The sequence below is a fragment of the Heloderma suspectum genome, chromosome 3, assembly GCF_057233095.1.
Source record: "Heloderma suspectum isolate Gila_16-S chromosome 3, 16-S_ref, whole genome shotgun sequence".
In the NCBI taxonomy this organism is placed as follows: Eukaryota; Metazoa; Chordata; class Lepidosauria; order Squamata; family Helodermatidae; genus Heloderma; species Heloderma suspectum.
In genome coordinates, this window is record NC_139460.1 from 8,348,716 (window position 1) to 8,373,858 (window position 25,143).

At 48.0% G+C, this 25,143-nt stretch overlaps 1 protein-coding gene across 11 annotated transcripts in view; it reads left to right on the plus strand.

Annotated features, from left to right (window-relative positions):
• Nucleotides 1-20,456: 20,456 nt before the first annotated feature.
• The window catches only part of EMSY (EMSY transcriptional repressor, BRCA2 interacting), a 52,300-nt gene continuing 47,613 nt past the window's right edge, over nucleotides 20,457-25,143 (plus strand). For 9 of the 11 annotated variants that reach the window (XR_014788935.1, XR_014788937.1, XR_014788936.1 and 6 more), the window contains exon 1: nucleotides 20,459-20,548. The gene's annotated coding sequence lies outside the window, so the exon portion shown is untranslated. Of the gene's footprint in view, nucleotides 20,549-21,980; nucleotides 22,025-25,143 lie in introns of those variants that run through there. The other 2 variants (XM_084842438.1, XM_084842436.1) reach the window with 2 other exon arrangements.

Sequence of the window (25,143 nt, forward strand, 5' to 3'; positions counted from 1 at the left end):
GAGTTGTTGTTTAAAGGTAGCAATGCAATAAGGAGGGCAGATTTTTAAAAATATATATACTGTTCCTCCTGCTAATCAGCCAGCCGTCTTTTGTTCATCATAACCTGATATGATGATGATGATTTTTTAACGAGTTGTTGTTTAAAGATAGCAATGCAATAAAGAGGGCAAATTTTTAAAACAATATCCTATTCCTCCTACTAATCAGCCGATCTTTTGCTCATCTTAACCTGATATTATGATTATGATTATTTTTAAGGAGTTGTTGTTTAAAGGTAGCAATGCAATAAGGAGGACAAAATTTTAAAAATATATATACTGTTCCTCCTGCTGATCAGCCAGCTGTCTTTTGTTCATCATAACCTGGTATTATTATTATTTTTTTAAAGGAAAGGAAAGCAAGGAGGTGGGGAAGTGAAGGTGAAGGTTGCACGCGCTGCCTTGCACCCCAGCACGGTCAGTTAACAACTGGAAGTGTCTCTATGGTTCTCGGCATAGTCTCCAGGACTCCTTCACACAGAGTTTTTCGCTCTGCTTGTTCAGGTCTGGCGAGGGATACCCGGATGCAGCTCAAGTACGCCTGCACACTTCCTACTAGGCGGCGCATATGAAAAAGAACAGGAGGTGCTTCTCTTCTGTTCCACTCCCCATTGGGAGGTTCTAAAGCGCCTGCGCCTCGGAGGCTGGCAGCTGAAGCGGGAAGGGTGTATGCACATGAGGGCAAGGAGGAAGAGATGCAGAAAGAGCAAAGCTCTCGTTTTCTATGCCAGTGGCCTCCAAAGTGGGGTGCACGCAAGACCATTGGGGTGTGCGAGCCGCCTGATAATTGAGCAGCCTCCCGCTGCCCCAACTAGCTACCGCCATGTGCAGTGATGGTGTGAGAAGTGGGATGGGAGCTGAGAGGGAAGCTCCATGGCACTTCTCTCTCGGCTCCAGTCCTATCCTGCCTTTGCCGTGGCTGAGAGCAACCGCTCCAGTCTCTGCATGGCACAGCAGAGGAAGGCTCAGTTGCTTGCTTGGCCTGGCACGGGAGCAGCTGCCATCCTGCTGCAGGCGAGCAAATTTGTTCCAAATTTGCTGACCTTTTCTGTGATGACAAGTGGCTGTTAGCAGTATGCTACCTAGCAGGTATTTTTGTAAAAAACAAACAAACCCCACAATCTGTCCCTTCATGGTAAAGGTGGCACTTTAACAATGAGTGAGAAAGTAACTGCTTTTTGAAAGAAACCCATGGTATGGAGAGAGCATTTTGAAAACGGATGTTTGGAAATGTTTCCATTGGTATGTGATTTTGTTGCTGAAACGATATAAGTGTGTCACCTATAAAAACTCTCATATCTGCACACTTTAAAAACTTGGAAAAGGAATTTTCTAACCTGTTTAAAAGTCTTCCAAACAAAGAGTTTCAGTGGGTTTTGAACCCATTTGTTAAAAATATAAAACGGCAATATCTTCCGATTAGTTTGCAAGAACAACTGATTGACATCAGGGAAGATGGAAGTTTGCTAGCTGAATTTCGACAAAAGCCATTGCATAATTGGTGGATGGATGGGATTGAAAAATGGGTAACATGATTTATTAAGCACAGCCAAAAATGCACTTCTTCCACTTGGATCTACGTATCTTTATAAGGTGTCTTTTTCAGCTATGTCAGCCATTAAAAGCAAGTATTGAAATAAACTGACCATAGAACCAAACCTTCGAATCGCTGTATCACAAAGTGTTAAACCAAGATTTTAAAAAATAATGAAGCATCTTCAATCACATTGCTCTCACTAAAAAATATCAATAATATTTTTAATGAGCGAAAGGGGTTTTATACCATTAATAAATAAAATAAATTATATGAAAAATATTGTTTGTTTCATCTTTATCTCATCCTCTTAATTTTTATTTTTTGTATGTTTTATAATGTACATAATATATTAGTACAGTAGAACATCCAAATCATTTATAAATAAAGATACATATATTTGGGGGGTGCTCAAAAAATTCTTAGTGATGGGGTGTGCGATCAAAAAAGTTTGGATACCACTGTTCTATGCAAGCAAAATAAATGGATAATTTGCGGGGCAAGAACAATAGCAGCACGCTACATTACTGCACAAAGTGAAATGTGTAAAAACTGCAACAGGCTCTCGCCGAATAAGTTGAGTAGTGCAGAGCTAACCCTGGACACTTTGGGGATTTGGCACACAAATTCCTATGTTGAAAAGCATATTTGTGAGTTGTTGTTTTAGGGTGGGATGCAGGAAAGTCCAAGGGAAACTTGCAGCAGGTTAGGGTGCAATCCTATGAGGACAGGCGGCCGCCTATCCAATGCAGGGCAGGAGAAGCACGGAGGGGATCATTCCCTCCGTGCTTCTCCTGACCCTCATTTTCTGTCTAGCCGTGAGAGGGCAGACTGCGAGAGGGGGCTGCTGTACAACACATTGGATGTGTCATACCAGCGTTTCCGCCCCGTTTTGGCTGCTCCGCACTCGTCTTGCGAACAAGGAGCGCGGGGCTTTTCCGCGCTGCCTGCGAGGCAGCACGGAAGGGGGGAAGGTCAGTTCCCGGAAAACAGGATATCCTATGGCCATCTAGCTACTGACTAGCGGCCATAGGATTGCTCCCTTAGCAACTATTTGCAAGTTTGTTGTGTTCCTTGCCAGTGCCCTACATTTCTCTTGGGAGCAATCGGAGTTTGAGAGTCCAGGGGACCCATTTGTCAGTTTGCGGCACGTAATTTGGGGTTCGTATGTTTTATAAAAGAAAGACACTGTGCTAGGTCGTCTCTGGCCTGTGCCTGTCAAGAACACGCTGGTTTCCCATGGGTGAGCCTGATTTTCCTGTTCAACATAAGTCTTCACAGCTAGGAAGGCGGTGACCGTACCAGGAACTGCTGAGAAAGCTCAGTTGAAATGAACCGAAACTGGATGAGCAAAAATCAACACAAAGCATGGGGACGCTGCAGTGACACTGCGTGCGTGCGTGTGCGCGCATAAGGGTGGACACACCCACTTTGGCTTGGATGCCACCCATTTTTTGCAGGTGCCACATGCATTGTGGTGGGGGCCGTCTACCTCCAACATGTGGCCTCCAGAAGGCAATGTGGCTGTCAGACCAAAAAAGGTTTCCCCACCTGTTTACTAGGATCAGAGCAATACAGCTGCAGAAATCTTGGGAAGCAGTTCAGGCCTCTACCAGGAACAATTCCTCCCTCCCTTTTGGATGGTGCCCATCCTCCCCAGCGAGCTGTTATTCGATTCTAAAATCAGAACTGGTCAGGGACAACTACAGAAAAACTAGTTTGGCAGGAGCAAAAGGGTGCAAAGCCTAGACTACTATTAGGGGAGCAAGGATATAAACCATGCTTTATGGCAGAAGTGGGGAATATGTGGCCCTGTCCAGATGCTGCTGGACTCCAACTCCCATCAGCCCCTGCCAGCATGGCCAATGGCCATGGATGACTGGAATGGTAGTCCAGCAACATGTAGATGGATGCGCATTTGCCACTGCTGCTCTATGTAGCGGTGTACGAAACCCCACTTACCTGGCTCTGCTGGGGTCCGTGGGGGTGGGGGAGGCGATCCGGTCCTCCCCCCCCCCGGAATCCTCGACGGGGGGAGGCGATCCGGTCCTCCCCCACAGAATCCTGCCTGGCTGGCTCCGCAGCCAGTCTGCGGAGCCGCTGGCCGGGCCAATCCGCAGCGGGGCCTCCATCCACAGCTGGGCTGCTGTGGACACAAACGGCGTCCTGCGTAGGGGACGCCATTTGCATCCCTACGTTACACCGTGATAGGCTACGTAAATATATACGTAGCCTATCACGGCTAAATATTTACATAGCCTATCACAGCTAAAGCAGGGATGCAAATGGCGGCTGCTATGACGGCCGCCATTTGCGGCCGCAGCAGCCTGGAAGACGACCTGGAGCCGCCGCTGCCACCTGGTAGGTCTGTTCCAGGGATTTTGGGGGGTGGCAGGGGGGTAGTCTGTTCCACCACAGACTCCGGGGGGCTGGATTCTAAAGAATCCAGCCTCACTGGAGTCCATGGCGGAATTCTCCTACATCCCTAGCTCTACGGGATCAGAAGTCTGCAATCCTATACCCACTTACCTGGGACAAAGCCCATTGGACCCTATGCAATTTACTTTTGAGGAGACATGGATTGTGCTGTAATACACCATAATGCAGGTTTCCCAGATGGCCCTGCCCCCCTTTCTCCCAAATGCAGATCGCTGGGTGGCTCCCTGGCTTTTGTACATCCCCCTTGCCCCCATTCTGAAACACTGAAATGCCTCTCCTAAGGCGGCTCAGTTACTGGCCACAGGAGCTTGAAGCTAGAATACGCTGGTATTTTGGCCACGCTCCTTTGGCCCCGCCTGCCACTGGAACGCTCCACCCCCAGAGCTTCTCCAAAAATTTAATTTGTCGTGGAAGGCTGAGAGATCACATGTGTAGCGGGAAATATTTCGGGGAAGCGCCTGCCACCACTGGCTATCCCTTGGACTCATCCCTGGAACAACTGGAAGAGCGGCATTTGTAGCACTTTTCTTCAGGGTCTCTGAAGGGACTCACAGCAAAGGCCTTGCACAGGGACAATTAACATATATCATTTTAATTTCTTAATTAAAAACAATAATGATGCCCATGTAATAATTTTGCATGCATAACAATTCACTTATTACCAAAAACAATAAAACAGAGCACAGCCCTCCCAAAGTTCTGTCTTTAGCTTCAGTCCACAACAAAAATATAAGTAAAACTTCTCTCTCTTGATTTTTCTGCTGGCCGAAGAAAGAAAACAGTCTCTTCTGAGTTCACTCCAGCTTCGTAACAGTCTTCTCAAAATGGACCAGGATCCAGCAACACAGGAACAACTTTGTAAACAGCCCTTTATATAACATAAAACATAAACAAACAAGGAACTCATAGTGGTTTTTGTGAGAAAAAATCATGACTCTTAAACAAAATAAAAATAAATAAGGACCCCTCCCTACTAACCTGTCTCAACAGTTGAGGGTCTTACAGAGAGGAGAAAGCAAGCTTCTACCACACTGCATTTGGGTGACTGCCTAAAACAGTGGCCACTCCCTGTCTCTCTCCTTTACTGAGCATGAGCAGGAGTATTCCCACTCAGAATTCTTACAGGAAAATATACCAGTGAGGTACACACTCATTCATCAGCACCCTTTCGCTTTGTGTTTCTTCCTCGTGGCTTATTTTTCCAGAAGCTTTCAATACACCTTGTTTTCTAAGCAGTGCAAGTACCTGCTTAGAGCATAGTCATCTCCATTACAGATTTAAACTGGCTTAAAGCACGATCCTATGCATGTTGAGAGTTGAGACAGAAAAAAGTCCTACAACTCCCAGGATTCCGCAGCCAGCATAGCTTGCTGGGAGTTGCAGGACATTTTTCTGCCTAAACATGCATAGGATTGTGCCATTATTAGCCGGTCCCTCTCCCCCAGGGACTCCTGGGAAATGTAGTTAATGGATGGGGAGGAGGTAGCATTCTCTCTCAGCACCTTTCCCAAACTATAATTCCCAGGACTCCATGGGGGAAGTCATGCCAGGTAACCTGATGGAAAGCTGGTACGGTTTCTTAGGGCAGTAAGCTCCGGGGAGTTCAGTGAGGCCTACACAGCACTCACTGGGTTAGGATGCCATCCATGTGCTCCATCCTTCAAATACATCCCAGCGGGTGTAACTGCTTAGAGGACTGCAAGTTTTAAAATCCTGATTCTATTATTGAGAGTGAGGTGAGGTTCCTCCTTAAGAAGTCTGCTCTGGAGTTTATTATGCTCTTATTTATTTCTATTTGAATTTCTAAAAGAATTGGTACCATTTCAGCTTCCATCCATTGTTTTAGCAAAGAGACCAAAGCAAAACTGTACTTTCTTTCTTTTTCTTTTAAACATATTCCTTTGTGTTAAAGCTTCCAGATCTAAGTGTCCTGGAAATGGCTCATGTATAATAGGATATCCAGAGCCAATCCATTAAAAAGATTTTTCCTGTTTGGTAATGGGTTTTTAAGTATCTATGCGCTTTATATTATCTGAGAGAAACCCCCTTTACATTTTATAAAATCCCTCTACGTAGTATTGTTATTACTCCTCTTTCTATGTGAAGCAGTCGGCATTCAAATATGCATTTTCTGTATGTTTTCTTGAAGATCTTTCCAGATGTGTGCACACATTACTTTTATGTTTTTAGTGTGTTGGAAGGTTGAGAGACACATTGTAGCACACTACGAGGAACAGTTATTGGTTTTCTCTTTTCTCTGGGGTGGGTGGGGAGGGGAGGAATTCTGTTAGAGTGGTTTGTGTAGATTAATTGTAGAATTTTTATGCCATACATAGCCTGCAGACGGAGCTATATAAAAGTGATATACCAGCAGCCATGGTTCAGCTGGTGCCAGAGCCCTCACAGATGGGAGATCTCAAAGGCTGCATCCTGTTTTCAGCGGAGACTTTTTTGTTTGTTTTTTAAATCAAGTTTACATGATTTGAGGGGAAAGGGATAAATGGGCATAAAAGCTTGGGGGCGGCGGGGGGAGAGCGAGATTCATTTGTTCCTGATTTAATGTTTCTATTCCATTTTGACTCCAAAAAGCTCAAGGCAGAGTACTTGGTTCTTCCCGTTGTTGTTTTTTCTCAAAACAACCCTGTGAGGTAGGTAAAGCTGTGTGTATCTGAGGGGGGGGGGAGAGAGAGAGAGTGGGTGTGTGACTGGACCAAGGTCACCCAGTGAGTAGCTGAGTGGGGATTTTACAAGTCTGTGAGGCAGGTAAGGCTGTGTGAGTGAGTGTGTGTGTGTGTGTGAGTGAGAGAGAGAGAGAGAGAGAGAATGTGTGTGTGTGACTGGGCCAAGGTCCCCCAGTGAGTTACATAGCTGAGTGGGGATTTGACCTTGCATCTCCCCAGACCTTCAGCTCAACACATAACCATTACACCCCACTGCCAATCCTCTCTCTGCCACCGTAGCAAGTGCCTCCGAAGATGATCTAAAGCTAGCTTCACAGGCTGGGTTTGGACGTTTCTGGAGCTGAAGTCTTGACCACAGACTACTACGGCCATACCACTTTGAACATGCCTGATTTCTGAAGCTAAGCAGGGTTGGACCTGGTTAATGTATGGATGGGAAACCACTTAGGAATGTACCAGGTGCTGTAGACCAGGAGTGGATAGAAGGAAGGCCTCCAGATGTTTGGGACTTCAACTCCCAGAAACTCCTGCCAGTGTGGCCAATGGTCAGGAATGCTGAGAGTTGAAGTCCAAAACATCTGGAGAGCTACTTTCTGCTCACCACTGTTGTAGATGACTCAGCAGACTCAAAAATGCTACTTCTGTAAATCGGAGATGTGGCAGTCTACTCCACCTGCTCATTGCTCTTCCCATAGCATGTGGCACATACAACTTCTGTAGAAGTACAGTAGTTACATAGCAGATGGGCAAGCATGGTTGGGCTTAGGTACCCAGGGCAGCCTGGCAATTGACGCTTCTCACCCAGAGGTCTGGAGGGGGAGCCCAGCTAATTTTATTTCCATCTCTCATGATCAGATTAGACAGCACAGAGGGACTAACAGCTTTTAGCAGGCTTGTATCGCTTAAACCATCAACAACCTGGGAAGCCAGGTATGATCTTTGGCGCATCATCCGCATGGCCGCTGCTGCGATGTTCTCTCGGTCAAAGTGTATATTTGTTTTGTTCTTTGAGTCCAGGCAAGGTACATCCATTTCACTGCCTAGGAAGCAGCATGGAGCCTTGATAAATTATGCCTATTCTAGGCCAAACTGTTCCCCCTGGATGAAGCAGTTGGAGTCAACAGCCAGAACCGAAGATTAAGAATGTCATTTTACCTGACCAGTGGGACCGCTGTGTTAGCTGGCAAAAGCACGGCGCAAATTATGTAGCGAGAATGGCTGTGTCTGACTTCTGTTTTTGCGCAACAGATGTTTTCGAGAATGCTAGGAAAAGGGACAGTGAGGTGAATGGTGGTTTGTAATAGAGGACAAGATTCATTGGAAACCACCCACCCACAAGCGTGACACCATACTGGACATTGCCCCAACTCCACCGAGGAGCATGACATCATATAATTCAGAACTCGGTTCGGGGCTAATCAGTGGTGCACCTAGCTAATTTTAGACCATGGACTTAATGATCTTCTGGGGATCCCCTTTAGACAGCCATGTATATTATTACTTCAGTTGTGAAACACTCCCATTTCTCTTCTCTCTCCAACCACCATTCCATGCTTCACACCTGGTTCTACGTTCCTGACATGTTAGAGCTTCTGATGCTAAACATGTTGGGAAGAAGTACCATTCTGTTGTAGAAAAGGATAATGGGTTGGATCCAGATTTTAGCTGCATCAACTGCACTGGTGGAAGCAGACTTCCCCATCCCCTCCTTCCCATGGCAGCCCCTCCACCACCACCCCTGAAAATACTACACAGAGAGTTGGGAGACCAAACTGAATGGGGTGAGCTGTGGTGTGTGAGGGAGATCCCCAAAATTCAGGTGGCAGGACCTTCTGTGAGTGGAGCCCTTCCTCTCTGGAAAGATCCCTTCCTCTTGATGAAGGCAGATCCCGGATCGAAACATAGACAGATTAGATAGATAGATAGATAGATAGATAGATAGATAGGCCAACAACAGAGGAATTTCAAAACATATTTAGAGCTAAAAATTTCGGCTTCTGCCCTCGCCAGTAGCTGTGATGTGAAATGGATACCAAGAATGGCATTTTGGAACACTGGAAGGTGAAGGGTAGTATTCAATGTTAGCCCTTTGTCAGTCAGAACTAACTCAGGTATCATTCGTTTCAATGGGTCTACCTTATGTAGGACCAACATTAGATACTACCTGAAAATTCCTAAGGGGGAAAAAAACAGAGGTGTGAGTGGTATAAAGCTTGTCAATTGTGCTCCAGGTGAAGTCCATATGGACAAAATCTGTAGATCCAGATGCTTTCCTTTCTGTGAAGCATATCAGTGTCCTTTGTTTGCTCAACTGAATAAATATATTTTGAAATTACTCTGTTGTCACTCTATCTTCCTTATATGTTTTAACTTAAGGCCGACTGCATCCATAGTGGATCCAGAGACTCCTTGTTGCTTTGCTGTTGGGGGGCTTTACAGCTACCAAAAAAAAAAATGCACTGAGCATCTGTAACCCTGCATGCAACTGGCCAGCTGCCCCCCAACTATGAAATGCTTGCTGTGGCAAATAATCGGCTCCAGCTCGCCTTTGTTGACACAAGGGATGTTTGCCAATGCCCTCCCCCATAATATGCTGCTCTCTGGATGGTTATTTGGGGGACCCCTAGGCTGCAGGGGCCCAGTGTTTGGGCCCGAAAATCCAGCCCTAGCTGGATTTTTATTTTACCTTCCTGATTCATGGCTTTCCATTGGAAATAGCAAAGAGAATGATTTCAACCTGCTGTTGGAACTGGGAGGGAAGGGTCCCCCCCCACACACACACACAGATTTTGGGTGGGATGACGAAAACCTTGCCCCAAATTCAGGAGAGGTGTACAAACATTTGGGGAGGCAAATGGGTTTTTTTGGGAGGGTACTACATACAATTATGAGGTAACAAGGGCTTCTTTTGTGCCTCCCCCTCCCTTTTTAGGCTTTAAAAATAAGTCATGCCTCAGCCTGCCTACCAAGTGCTTTGAATTGGGGCCAAGAAGGCATGCCAGAGGGGGAGATGGCTGGACCCATAGGGCGGCTGGGCTTTTATAAAGTCCCACCCCCCAAGGAAATAAAACTTTGCTGCCTTGTAATTGTAAATTGCACCCCTCAAAGTTATACAACTTTGGTCCAATCCCCACCGAAGTCCCTGAAATTCTCCACCCCCCTTACCTGAGGGTAGCGGTCAGCCCACTGGGGAGATGGGGAAAATGGATTCTCCACTGTCTTTCCAGAAAACAAAAGTGGACTTGGCTGACCTGTCTGAACCGAACGCTCCCACTCTGGCAAGGACAAGAAACGGGGCGCCAGGGGACTCCCAAATTCTGACAGATGCTTCCTTCTTTTATTGCTTCTTCCTCCAGGCCCCATTAGTCCCGAGCTCCCTGCAGCGTTTGCAGGGGATTCCCAAGTCAGTCATTTCCATAGAAAAATTGGCCTGAGTCAAACTCAGGACCAAGGGGCTGTCAGCAAGAATCCTTCCCCCACTCCTGCTTTCAATGAGCAACTTGCATGGCTCTCTAATCTTAGGCCTTCCATGGCTAATGTCTAGTCAGCCATGGCTGATGTCAGCACTTTGGACTCTGGGAGAGCGAGAAAGAAGCACATCTGGAATACAATGATGCGGGAAATCTTGGTGTTTTTTCATGGGGTACCTCCCAGACTGTCTACTGTAGAGGAATGGCTGCACCAATCGTGTACAGGATGGGCAAAGCTCTGCAGTGTTGGGGCTCCTTCACACTGAGCTTTTATCCTGCGATTGAGATGGCTCCTTCGTGGATGTTTGCGGGCTCTTTACATGATACCATGAACCTCCAGGGTGTCTCCTGCACTAAATGCCCTTTGTTCCATTTTAAAATAGATCGCAGATAAAGAGCTATCAAATTACCCCGTTGTGTTCGGCTTGAGTTCCCTCCGTGAAAAGCGGAAAAGCAGCAAGGAGAGGAGCGAGGACAGTGAAAGATAATGGAAGACTCGGATACGGGGAGGAGGAGGGGGAAAGGGCCAGGGGGAAAGGAAGCAGGTGAAAAAGGGAGTCATGATCCTGCATTTAAAACGGAAGCAAAAAGCCCCATTTTAAATGCAGGATTTGGGGCTGGTGTAGAGATGCCCCTGTTGGTCTCTTGCAGCCCAAAGAGCCACAGATCCACTTTGTGGCAGAACCTTTATAGCCTGGAAGCAGGGGAGGCTGGTGGCTCCGATGTCAGTGGGGCAGCAAATCCCCTCCAGGCTCCAACCAGTACTCTAAAGGAGCTCTCCAAGGTGCTGAACCCAATCCCCCAAATGGGTTCAGCACCCTGGATAGCTCCTTTAGGGTTCTGACTCATTCTGACCGAAACCCGGAGGGGATTCCCCGCGCCTGTGACCTCGGAGCCACCTGCCTCCGCTGCCTGGAAGCTCCAGGCATCCGGTGCTCAAAGAGCTGCCTGTGCGAGTTCTGCCTGCTCAGCCCTGGGGCAAATCCCATTGAGCAAAGTCGACAGGCAAGCAAAAGGCCAAAGTGCGATATTACGGGGGGGGGGGGCAGTCCAAAAGCAGTGTCTTCTCAGGAGTCAGCAGTATGAGAGAGCAGTCCAAGGAGAAGCAAGGAACTAGGAGCTGAAATAACGTGTTGTTGCAGTAGTCCTCTCTTCTTCTTTGGGGATTTCATGGCTGATCAATTATTATTATTATTATTATTATTATTATTATTATTTATTGCATTTATACCCCGCCTTTTTTCCCTTGCAAGGAACCCAAGGCGGCTTACATTATCCTCCTCCCCTCCATTTTATCCTCACAACAACAACCCTGTGAGGTGGGTTGGGCTGAGAGTCTGTGACTGGCCCAAAGTCACCCAGGGAGCTTCCATGGCCGAGTGGGGACTAGAACCCGGATCTCCCAGCTCCCAGTCCAACACTCTAGCCACTACGCCACACTGGCTCTAGACACCAAGGCCACAAAAATCCCCATGACTGCCACAGCGGTTGTCCCTGCCTAGGAGTAAGGCTTGTAAGTTGGAACTTCCACCCAGGACTCAGCTGCAGCATTTCAGAGGCTTCTGGAAGAACTCCTAGAGAGGAGAGTCCAACTCACAAGGACTCCTCTACTCACGAGGAGACTTCCTTTGCAAACAGGCACTCCTTCTCCTAGGGGTTGTCCTGGTCCTTCTCTTGAGACGCCGATGCTCCTGGGGACTAGGCGGCCGCCCAGCCGCCGTCTCAGGGTCAGAGTACCCCTCTTCTTGCAGGGAGTGTCCCACATCCATCTCCTCTAAGGGCCAAGGTTCCTCCTGGTCTTCTGCCATGCTCTTTGATGCTGTTCATCTCTGGAAGCTCTAGCTCCTCCTGGAAAGAGGATGCCTCCAGCTGGGGCATGACAGTGGAAGGAACATATAGATCTCTTAGCATAAGGAGCGGAGCCTTTCTCGGTGGTGACACCATACCTTTGGAAATCTATGTCTAAGAGGATCTACCGAGGGTCAACTCTTTATCGTAGGGCTGGGCAGAAGGTGGATCTGGTTCTACTGATAGACATCAGGGATTTGCCCTAGATTGGCAAGAGTTTCCCACTCCCAGTTGTCTAACGATAGCAGCAAGTGAAAGTCTTTCTCTCCCCTAAATTAGGCTGTTTCAAAAAGAAATGCTTGGGGGAAACCAGGAGTAGAGCACCTGTTCTTTCATTCTTACCATATGCCCTCCCACCTGAGCCACAATTGTACATCTGGCACCAACCGGTGCATTTCAGGGGCCTAGTAAAAACCCAAGTAGATCCTGGAAGCTGAAAGCCTGCCCACCACATCTTGTGGGACACTCTACAGTAGGGATAGGGAACTGGGGAGCTGGGCCCCTGATCCAGCCCCGCACACCTTCCACTTGGCCAATCACGATTCCAAAGGAGCTCCTTCTCCTGTTTTCTGCACCTTTGCCATGATATTTAACTTGTTCTTTCCCTGTGTGAACAGCAATGGAGGGTTTGAGAAGAGCGGATCCACTCTTCCACGTGTGTAGGAAGAGACGGGCAAGTCGGGGGTGGCAATTGAGGGGAATAATAAGAGAATACTGCTGAGGCATCTATTGTCCTTCATCCTGGGAAAGGATGAGTGGTTTAAGAGCCCTTTGCCAGTGCAGGGCTAGGGTCAGTGGGTGGCGGTTAAATCAACATACCTGTTTCTTTAAAGCAGCCTTCTCCAGCCAGGCCCCTCCAGATGTGCTGGACTACAACTCCCATCAACCACAGCCTGGTGGGAGTTGTGAGCCAACACATCTGGAGAAGGCTGCACCACACCAACGCTAACTCCCTTCAGCAGGAGTGACGGTGGGAGTGCAGCAGCACTGATCTTTGGCACATTGAAAGGACGCAAATGGCTCCATCCTATGCTGGTTTACTTGGAAGCAAGTCCCAGAAGGTAGAATCCAAGTAAAGTCCCACTTAGAGTAGACCCATTGAAATGAGTGGGACAAGTTAGTCAAGATTAACTTAACTCCGGGTCATTTTAATGGGTCCAAGTAGGACTTTAGTTGGATTCTGCCCTTAGTGTTCACTGGGGCTTACTGACAGGTCAGCATAATTAATAAATTTATTATTTATTTATTAAATTCCTTAATCTCCCATCTGGCCAGTCACCCAGCCACTCTGGGCGATGAACAGCAGTAAAAACAATCTAAAACAGTACAATTAAGCATTAAACATCATGTTCTAAAAATACCCTAGCCCACCCAAAACACCTGCCTGAACAGCCACGTTTTCAACGCGTGACAGAAGCTCATTAAAGACGGGGCATGGCGGAGTTCCCTAGGGAGGGAGTTCCACAAAGTGGGGGCCACCACAGAGAAGGCCCTCTCCCTCATCCTCACCAGCCTAGCTGTCCTGGCTGATGGGGCAGAGGGGAGGCCATCAGAGGCTGATCTTGTTAAGCAGCCTGTCTGGTGCTCCTGGAGGCGCTCCTTGAGATAGGCTGGGCCGGAACCATATAGAGTTTTAAAGGTCAAAACCAACACCTTGAATTTGGCCTGGGAAACAATGGGTAGCCAGTGCAACTCCTTCAGCACCAGAGTGATGTGATCACACCAGCGGCCGCCTTTAATCTGGCGGGCTGCTGTGTCCTGCACGGTGAGTGGGATCACAGTCAAACGGGCCCACTTCTTTTCCTTCAGGAAACACTGGAGGGTTTGCAAACAAAAACGGTACAGAAATGATTGCGAAAATGATCAGGATACCCTCATTATTACATTTAGGGTGCATCCCTGTGCATGTTCAGACAGAAAAAATCCCTACAACTCCCAGCATTCCCAAAGACCTTTTTCTGTCTAAACAGGCATAGGATTGCACCCTTAGTCATACTTCTGCAACCCCATGACGTGGCTCCACCGCTTTGCCAAAGTCTTAGGAAGTTGCTAAAATGACTGAACCAGCACATGACTACACATGACAGTGTTGACTTTGCAGCTCCGGGCAAAACATTTTTTATTTGCCTGGGCATGCCAGTGTGTCTTGTAGCAGATTTTAACTTAATGGTGTTTTTTTTTATTAGACTTTGCCTGGATTTCAGTGGTTTTTGCCGCAGCTTCAGTGCATCATTTTTCATCTTCATTCTTTACTCTTCTTTTCCCTATTGGGAACAATATCATCAGTGATACATTATTCCTCCACCTCCTGAAATATTGGCTGACTGTATAAATAAGAGAAATATATATTTTCATGCCTGTGTTCTTGACAGTTGTTGTGTTTAATGAACAGTTTAATTCTTAAAGGCTCATGATAAAAAAAGAAGAAACAAATCTCAGGATTTTGTGTCCTCTGATGTAAAGTGACTTTGTTTTTTTGATGATTTTATTGTATGCCTTTTTAAATTCTGTGCCATCCTGCAAGCTCTGTTACTGAAGGGCGGCTTATTCAGTTATCCTGTGCACACTTTTCTGGGACAAACCCCCACTGAACATAATGGGACTTACTTCTGTGTAAACATGATTGCATTACTAGAGCCAACCGTGAAGATATGTTAAATGTGTGATTGCATTTCAATATATATAGTTCCCCCCCCCCTTCTTTTAAAGAACAGCAGCAGTGGTGGAGAGATGCTCCGGATCAAGTTTGTGCTAGAGAGGAGGGATGTTAACCCTTTCTTCCAGACAAAAATTGCCTCTCCAAAGTTCCTACTTGCTCTGACATGGAAGCTTTTCATTGGCACCAATGGAAGCTTCCCTCCTTGGGGCAAAAAGCAGTTTCAGGAGTGTGGATTTTAGTTGGAACCATGGCAAAAGGAGAAAAGGTTAGTTCCTCTCCAGTCCGGTCCTAATCCTGATTGGGGGACTGGGGGCATTCCTGATACTTAAAAGCAGCTAGAACCCTTGAACTCAACATTCCATTTATATTACTCCTACTCTGTATCATTTACATGGATTCATCTTGAGGCCCAGTTCCAGGTGCTGGTTTGGCCTTTAAAGCCCTACATGGGTTGGGACTGCTTTATCTAAAGGACCACCTATGCATGCATGAGTATGCCCAAGCATTAAGATCAGCATCAGAGACCCTACTCTCTGAGCCGCCAGCAGGAGACTTTAGGCTGGCAGGTTCTAGGGACAGGGGTTTCTCAGTGGTGGCCCCACACTTTTGAAACTCCCTTGGCAGGGAGATACTCATCACTGGGCTCATCACTGCTAGCTTCAAAACAAAAAACCCGAAGATGCATCCCAATCTGCATTTAATGCTTATAAATCATTAGCGGCTCCTCCTGTTTGTGTTTAATTCCAATTTGTATGTTTATGTTTTTGTAATATTGCAAGCCACTTGTGAGGGTAGTGCACCCTGAACGGCAGGCTAAAAAAAATTCTTTTAAATAAATAAATAAAATGGGGTGGTGCGGTGAGGGGAGAGGAACCCTAGAATCTTAAATGCAATCACACAATTAACATAGTATCTGTTCAACTCATCTTCATTCTATTTCTTTCTTTCTCTGTTAGGAAGAATATTGTTGGTGGAATTTTTTTCCTGCACTCCCTGAAACACTGGCTTACTGTATAAATAAGAGAAATCCAATATATCTTTTCATGCCTGCGTTGCTTTCATAGAATCATAGAATAGTAGGGCTGGAAGGGGCCTACAAGGCCATCCAGTCCAACCCCCTGCTCAATGCAGGAATCCAAGTCAGAGCATCCCTGACAGATGGCTGTCCAGCCTCGTCTTGAATGCCTCCGGTGTGGGAGAGCCCACCTCCTCCCTAGGGAATTGGTTCCATTGTCACATTGCTCTAACAGTCAGGAAGGTTTTCCTGATGTTCAGCCGGAATCTGGCTTCCTGGAACTTGAGCCCATTATTCCGTGTCCTGCACTCTGAGATGATCAAGAAGAGATCCTGGCCTTCCTCTCTGTGACAACCTTTCAGGTACTTGAAGAGTGCTATCATACTTCCCCTCAGTCTTCTCTTCTCAAGGCTAAACATGCCCAGTTCTTTCCGTCTCTCCTCATAGGGCTTTGTTTCCAGTCCCCTGATCGTCTTTGTTGCCCTCCTCTGAACCCTCTCCAGTTTGTCTGCATCCTTCTTAAAACGTGGTGCCCAGAACTGGACACAGTACTCCAGATGAAGCCTAAACAGGGCTGAGTAGAGGGGAACTAGTACTTCCCGGGATTTGGAAGCTATGCTTCTATTAATGCAGTCCAAAATAGCATTGGCCTTTTTTGCAGCCACATCATGTTGTTGGCTCATATTCAGCTTGTGGTCTACAACAATTCCAAAACCCTTCTCGCTTGTAGTGTTGTTTTGACAGTTGTCATTCCCTATTCTGTTGAATGAACGGTTTAAATGTTAAAATGCAATTTAAAAAAAAGAGAGATTTTGTGTTTTGCTGAGAAAGGGGGGAAAGCCGGGGTTGGTTTCCAAATACTGCTCTTAAAACAAACCAACAAACAACCCCCCCTCCAAATCAGCCTTCCCCGTGTTCCCCAACCTGGTGCCTTCCAGATGTGTAGGACTACAACTCCCAGCGTGCCCCTACCAGCCATGCTGGGGGGCGCTGGGAGTTGTAGTCCAACACATTTGGAGGGCACAAGTTGGGGAAGGCGGCTCTAAAAAGTCAAGGCCATTTATAGAATAAAAGCAACGCAGTCCGTCTGGGAAGTCAACCCCACTGAGCTCTGAGCTCCGCCTGCTTTCCCCGTTGTCTAAAAGAACCTGGGCATTACTTAGGCTCACCCAGAATACGAAGTGCCCCCAAGACCCTAGTGTCCCACTTCGCAATCCGTATCCTGCTTCCTCAAAAGGGGATACAGTCTTAGTAGTTCTCCATGAAGATTTCCAGTTTCCAATTTCAGCCGGCAGAGCCCTCTACCTTGCCGGGCAAGAACCGCGGAAGCGCATATAAGAAAATGAAAATGCAAGGAGAAGAGGCAGAGTTGGACGCCGCCTTTCGCTGCAGCTGCTTGGGAACAGCCACGTCCTCCACCCCCCCAAAGCCGCAAAGAGGCGACATCGTCCATCCTTCATATGGTTTGACCACTCAAACCACTTGCAGAAGAAAAGAAGCCTGCCTCGTTCAAGCGAGCGATGCGCTGAACACCGCAGACATCTAGCACATTATGCTCAGGGGAATATGCCCCAAATTGGAGAGATTGCCGGGAGAATTATCAACAACCTCATGTACGCAGACGATACCACCCTAATGGCAGGAAGCGAAGAGGATCTAAAGAGCCTCTTGTTGAGGGTGAAAGAGGAGAGTGCAAAAGCTGGTTTGAAACTCAACATTAAAAAAACTAAGATCGTGGCATCTGGCCCCATCACTTCCTGGCATATAGAAGGGGAAGAAATGGAAGCAGTGTCAGATTTTACTTTCTTGGGCTCCAAGATCACCGCAGACGGTGACTGTAGCCATGAAATTAAAAGACGCTTGCTCCTTGGGAGGAAAGCTATGGCCAACCTAGACAGCCTAGTCAGAAGCAGAGACATCACCTTGCCGACAAAGGTCCGTCTAATCAAAGCTATGGTTTTCCCAGTAGTAACGTATGGTTGTGAGAGCTGCTGAGCGCGAAGAATTGATGCTTTCAAGCTGTGGTGCTGGAGAAGACTCTCACGAGTCCCCTGGACTGCAAGGAGGTCCAATCAGTCCATCCTAAAGGAAATCAACCCTGAGTGCTCATTGGAAGGACAGATACTGAAGCTGAAGCTCCAATATTTTGGCCACCTAATGCGAAGAGAAAAGTCACTGGAAAAGACCCTGATGCTGGGAAAGACTGAGGGCAAAAGGAGAAGGGGACGGCAGAGGATGAGATGGCTGGATAGCATCACCGATGCAATGAATATGGACTTGGGCACGCTCCGGGAGAGAGCGCAGGACAGGAAGGCCTGGCATGCTATGGTCCATGGGGTCACGAAGAGTCGGACACGACTGAACGACTGAACAACAACAACAACAAGGATGGCTGCCACACTCACGCCGCAGCGTCGAGCCTTCAGCCTGTGGCCTGAATTCAACTTCGGAGAAGTTAGAGAAGGAGGGCGCTTTCCAGTGCTGGGTGTGGCCAAAGGCAAAGCGGGCGGAGCCAAAAATACTAGCACATTTTTGCGTAAAGCTCTCACTGCCACTAATTACGCCGTAGGGGAGAGATGGCAACTTTTAGAATGGGGAAAGGTAGAAAAGCTGTGAAACCACCAAAAGATCAGTGGTCCGGTGTGGGTGGCTAGGTGGGTGGCCAGAGGGCGGGGGGAGGTGTGTGGCTAGAGGGAAGGGGCATGGCCATTTGGCAAACCCCCGGAAAATCGGATTTAGCACCTGAGAGCCTCAAGTTCAACACCCCCTCGCTCTAGTGCGATCTGTTTTCTATAGCTACATGGACCACTCTTCCAGTTTGTTCAGACGCTTGCACCTAAATGCGTTTAGCTGTGGAGGGGCTCATGCCACGACCTCTGTTGTTACAGGGCATAGTCGTTTTCAGAAGTCACGCATCCTTAATCTTCAACACTGGAACCATCTGCATGCCCCATCCAGCACTGTATTTGATAGCACCCCTGTAGACTGTGGTCGTGGTACTTGGCAGCTGCTGTGGCTGGAGAAAGCGTGTGAATTTGTACAAATGTACTCCCAGAAACATCCCCCCCCACAAAAAAAATAGCAAAGAGCATTGTGTTACATTTATTATGGCATGCACTTTTGTGGACTGGAGTCCACTTCATCAGATGCAGAAGCTAGAAATGGTGATAATTACCTTATTAACAGTGGCCTTTCACGAAACAATCATTGGATGGTAAGGCAGGCATCCCTCCAACAGTGAGCTGATTAACACACGTAGTGTGATTAAACAAACAGAACACCTTTGTCCATACTGGAGCCATAAGGAGATAAAGTTGACTCTTTTAATGAATTCCATTTCAGCTGTTTCCTGTTGCAATCTGCCTTTCAAGTTCTTCAGTTCAGGAATGGCCACTTTAAGGGCAGTGACAGAGACCCTGTTTGCATGTAACGGTGGCAATTCCTGGGTTGTTTAATCCGGGAATTGCCAGGGGCGAGCAGAGGGCACAAGCGATTTCCACTTTTAAACAGCAACCCAGTAGTCTTGGGTTGCGATCCTGGAAACGCTGGGTTGTTCATTGGTTAAACAACCCAGAGTTAACCCAACCACAAACCATGGGTAATTGTTGGATTTAGTCTGGGTTGTTTAACCCATAGTTTCCGAGTTTGCATGTCATGAAGGGTGTTACGGGGTTGTTGATTACAACTGGAAAAGGCTTGCACACTCCGCTCATTGCTGGAAATTCTTGGGGTAAACAACCCAGGAATTTCTGCTGTTCCATGTGAACCAGCTTGGAGTGTCCTGGGGGGCTGAAGTTTCCCCCCAGTGTTTTTTGCACATTGCCATTTCTGATGTCAGATTTGTGCCCATTTCCTCTTTGGTATAGAGACTGGCCGGTCTGTCCCATGTAGAATGCAGAAGGGCCTTGCTGGCAAATGATGGCATGGATCACATTGGAAAGTGAGGAGGTGTATGAACCCCGGATGTTGTGGATATCATGATTAGATCCTGCAATAAAGTTGCCAGGCTAGACATGGGGAAAGAGCTAGATCCGGGTGGCATCTGGCTTTACCACAGGGTCTGGCTCCTGTGTCTGTACCCACACAGGGCAAGCAGGCTTGTGCCATAATAAATTTGGTAGTCTTTAAAGGTGCCACAAAGACCCTTTGCGGTTTCTGCCTCAGTGGGGTTCTTCGTCCTCTATACCTCTGTAATCCGTAATCCCACTCCATAGACTCCACTAAGGGAGGGGAGAAGAAGGGTTGAAGGCAATGGAGGCTGGTGGTTCTGAATTCAGTGGGGCTGTAAATCCATTCTGGGTTTCGGTCCGAACCACCCAGACCTCTATAGGAGCTATCCAAGGTGCTGAAACTATTTAGGGGAGGGTTTAAGGCTCAGCACCTTGGATAGCTCCGTTAGCGTTCTGTCTGGTTCGGACTGAAACCCAGAATGGATTTGTCGCCCCACCGAAATCGGAGCCACCAGCCTCCACTGCCTTCAACCCTTCTTCTCCCCTCCCTTAGAGGAGTCTACAGATTGCGATTGCAAGCCGGAAGTGCGTTGCGCGCGCCTGTTTCCGTACCTCTTTGGCCTCAACCCCCCCCCCCCCCGCTAACCACAATGCCGCGGGCGGGAGCGGAGGTGGCGCGTGCGAGCGAGAGCGGGAGGCAGCGGGAGGGAGGGGGGAACTACATCCCCCAGAGTGCCGCGGGCGCCCCCCGCGCATGCGTGCGGCGCGCTTTTCCCCTCTCCTGGCTGCCATCTTGGCTCCCTTCAGCTGGCGCCACCGCCGCCAAACAAACCCGAAGGTGCCCGCCGCGCTCGGCCTGTGCGTCGGCGACGGCGCCGGGGCATCGATGGTGACTCCGGGGGCGGATTGGCAGGTGGGTCCCGGGTCGGTCGGGGGGCCCAGAGCCACCGGGGAGGGGGAGGGGGAGGGGGAGGGGGAGGGGGAAGAAGACCATCCTCCTCATCTTCCTCATCCTCCCTTGATGGGGCGGGGGGGATCCCCCACCCCACCCCACTCAGTGAGAAGGTCGGGGGGGCCTCTGTGGGGGGGGAGAAATAATTACCTCCCCCCTGTTATCCTTGCTTGCTGCTGCTTCCCCTGCCTGCTCTTTCTTTCTTTCTTTCTCCCCCTCCCCATCTTTTAACCCGACTCGACTTTACTTGGGGAGGGGGAAGCAGAGGAGAGAAATCATTGCCCTGGGCCTCCCTCTCCCCCCAAAACATGGCTGATGGGCTGCTCCTTCGCCCGCCCGCCTTCCCCTTTCCTTCCCCTTTGATTTAGTTATTTCCCTCCCCCCCCGGGGGGGGGGAGAGAGAGAGAAATAACTGCGCTTTTCTTTCTCTTCCTGCCCCCCCCCCCCATGGGGTTTATGACCGGTGGCTGCTGTGCTTCACGAGCCAGCCTGCCTCTTTATCATCTTATGCATTTGGGGTGTGTGTGTGTGTGGGGGGGTTGAGAAATAATTGGTACTGTCTCAGCCCCCCCACACACACACATCCACACAGAGATTGGCCGCTGTTGCTTCTTTATATGCCTGTCTTTAACCTCTTGTCTTTTTCTTTCCCCTTCCTCTTATTTGGGGTGGGGGAGAGAAGAGACACAGAGAAGAGAGGGCTTCCCTTTTCTTCACCCCCCCCCCCATGATTGGTAGCCTGCTGCTACATTGCATGCTTGCCATTAACTCCCCCCCCCCCGGATTTGTGGCTATTGCTTCTTTACCTGCCTCTTTTCCTCCCCCCCCCATTTCGAGATGGGGTGGGGGATGGAGAGAGGAATAACTGTAGCTTTCTCTTCATTCTACCTCCCCAATGATTAGTTGGTTGCTGCTACTTTATATGCTTGTCTTTCCCAATCTCTTCATGTTTCTGATTTTCTTCCCCCCCCCCCCAAAATGGAAGTGTTAGGAAAACAAAACTACTGTTCTTCTCATTCTGCGGCCCCTCCTCAATCATTGACTGATGTGCTGCTTTTTCTCTTCATGCCCCCCCCCCGCATCCCCTCATTCGCCATGTACATGCATTGCCAGGTGGGAGCCATTTCTATCCTCCTTTCCTTCCGACCAGAGATTCCTGCATGCCCCCCCTCCTCCCCCGACCCCTTTTCCGGCCTTCCTTGCTGCTCTGCTTTTGTTGGCCTTAGAATTGCATCTCTTCTTGGACATCCTCTTCCTGGTCACATCAATCCCTTCTGCCGTCACCATCCTGAATAAAGCGGGGTGGGAAGACGGTCCTCTATTTTTGTCTCTTCTTGAGCCATTGTGAGATATTTCAGTCTTGTAAGACAGCCCACTTTGAATCTTCTTGTCCCAGGTACAGTCTGTGGCTGCAGTCCTGCGCTTGTTTACTCAAGAGTAAGTCCTGTTGAACTTGGTGTGAAGCATACATAGGATCAGGCTGCCCAAGGATCAGGAGCAACCCCCTTCTCTTCTCCCCACCCACCTGCACAGATCAGTGTTGCTGGACCAGGATGGAGGTGCCACCTGTAATCTAGGTTTGGATGGACATAAAAACTCAGATTATAATCTTGTCCCTGCAACCAGTCCTTCTGTAGCATGATGGACCCACCAGGTTATACTTCCACCAAAGGCACTGAGCACACCATTTCCACATGCGTCTCTTCATGGGTGGGAGTTGCAAGGAAGCAGATCTTGGTTAAACTTCCTAACTATGAGGGCTGTTTAACCGTGGAACAGCCAGCCTCTGGAGGTGGTGGCTTCCCCTTCACTGGGGGTATTTAAGCAGAGGGCCATCTGTCTGCGGTGCTGTAGCTGCATCCTACATCACAGAGCTTTCATTAAGCAGGGAGTTGGACTGAAATGATCTCTAAGGACCTTTCCAACTCTATGGTGCATTCTCTTCTTATCAAGTTCATTCGTGTTCCTTGGATCCATTCAGAATGGATTTGTGAATTTGTGGTGAACCCTCAATCCAGCAGAAGATTTAGTCTCAAATCCTATGCTCCTATGTAGGAGTATGGCCTGTTAACATATACAGTGGACTAATGTTAGCTGAATAGGGGTGCAATCCTCTGCATGTTTAGGCAGAAAAAAGTTCATAGCTGGCTGCAGAATGCTGGGAGCTGTCGGACTTTTTTCTCTTTAAATATGCAGAGGATTGTGCCTCAGTTGGTGCATGGAGAGGGCAGACTCAAATCTGTGAGGCTCAGAATTAAGGGCACGTGCTTGTTTAATTTTTGGCACTCTTTTTGACTCTGGCTTGTTAATGTAATAGGACGCTGAAAAAGCAAATAGTAAAGATGAACTTTCCTTTTGTGCGTGAATAGTCTTTTGTCTCTCCCTTCCGCATGTCAAAAGGAAGGTTTTGGCGATGGGCAAATATGTTTGTTTAAATGCTTAGTTGGTTAAAATGCAGCCGATCATTTAAAACAACAAAACGAAGTCTGTAATTGGTTGACAAGCTAGTTTGGTGCCTAACATTTCCTGGACCTTTGGTTTTCTGCAATTACTGTTTTGCAGAGCCAAATCCGAGATGCTTATTCATGCCCTCTGGGCCTTGTGCTTGCAATTCCAGACTGAGCAGCGTTGCAAGAGTGTGCCCTCGCCCAGAGTCATCTTTTGACTGATACTGTATGGGATGTGTGTTTGTGTGTGTTTGTATGTGTGTGTATGCTGGCAATGGGAAAAACGAAAATGTCAGTGGTGCTATACATCTTAATTCTGATAAGGCTGGGCAAGTTGGCCCTTTACACTACAGAGCATGTGGAACTTCATGATTTTACTGTTAGCTTACAAAAGGAGACCTGTTTGTGTGGGGGTGTGGTTTCGCTGTTTTCGTTACTCTCGGGCAGCTGCTGGATGGAGGGTTGTCCTAACCACTGAGCTGATGACTCTGTGGATGAGGGCACTAGCCAGATTTGCTATGGGGTTATGAGGACTGCATATTATATATTCGGGGGGGGGGGAGCAAACTGCATAAATTATGCAGATAAATTACATTTGCATATATTTGCATGCCTGTTATGGGGTGGGTCAAAGAGGTGCTCAGAACACTGAAGCCATGCCCTCTGGATATCATATTTAAAGACACACGCACAAGTCTTCAAGATGAGGCTGGACAGCCATCTGTCAGGGATGCTCTGGCCTGGATTCCTTCATTGAGCAGGGGGTTGGACTCGATGGCCTTGTAGGCCCCTTCCAGTCCTACTATTCTATGATTCTGCAGTCTGCTACTGTGATTCAAACTTGCTTTGCCCCCACACTTTCAAGTCTTAATTGGCATCAAAGGGGCTAGAAACTTCTTTTTAACTGAGGTTCTCAAGATGCTGAATTCTGCACACAGTATCAGTTTCTGCAATTATGTGAATACACCCAGCCCTGAATGTTTCCTAGTGTGAAAAGGTAATGCAGGGCTGGGTTTCTTTCAAATTCCCTGCAGCTCACTTCGAGTGTATCTCTGGATTTGTTTTCTATCAATCAGGGCATGAGCTGCCCCATGTGGAGTGCGGGGGTTGAAGAAAAGGGATTCTGACTGGCGTCAGGAGCAAAGCAGTCTCAGCAAAACAGACACGGCCAGAGAGGTTGAAAAGGGAAGAGGGGAGGTGACGAAAGTTTGTCTGTGCCCTGTTACTGCATGGCATACCAGCAACTGCGCTGACTGGTGGTGCGACCTTTCTATGAGGTCTAGCCCTGCTGGGTTGCTTGGCAGAGCAGCCCCAAAGTGGTTACATCTGAAAACAAATCAAATGCCACTCAGCAATTTTAGGTTTGGAGTCTTCTATTTCAAACACTCACCCCTGTCAAGGGACTTGGGAGTGTCTGCGCAGCTCTAATTTAAAGGGTCAGTTGTGTTGCCACGTGCTTCCAGTCTCCATGATGCAGAAGAAAGGCGTAGGCAGGGGTGAGGATGATCACTTCAGCCTGGCTTGAACCCTAGGCACAAACTCAGTTCATGCAGATACCAAGGAGGTCTGTTGGGCCTCCCTGTTCCCCTCGGTGCCACCAAGAAAAAGGCAGTTTGCTCTGTCAGTGAGGATTCATTCAAGCCTTTGGCATATAAACTGCTCAGTCACTCAGTTTAGGTGCTGTTTATTTCTTTTGTTTTTAATTTATTAGTTTTTATGTCATGCCTTAAGATTTTGTTTTTAATCTGCAGTTTATTGTTCCACATAGGCCTGCCTGCCAAGGAACCCCTGAGGAAGGCCGAGCTAAGAGTTCTGTGCTGGCTTGAAACTGGGGAGGAATTGTCCCCAAACTGCCCTCCCATTCACTTTTTTCCCTTATAGCCATTTCCGTGGTGACATGCTTCTGAGCAGCTTTTATTTTCCACAAATCTCATAGAAATGATACTCCCATTCTATCATAGTGTCATTCCCAGGAGACCTCTGGTAAGTAAATGGTGGTCACACAGAGGAGTGCTGCCGCCTGTAAAGCCTGCATTTTCTGCCTTTTTGTCACCTTTTGGAAAATACTGAATCCCCCCCCCCCCGCATTTTTCTCTGCTCGCAAATAGG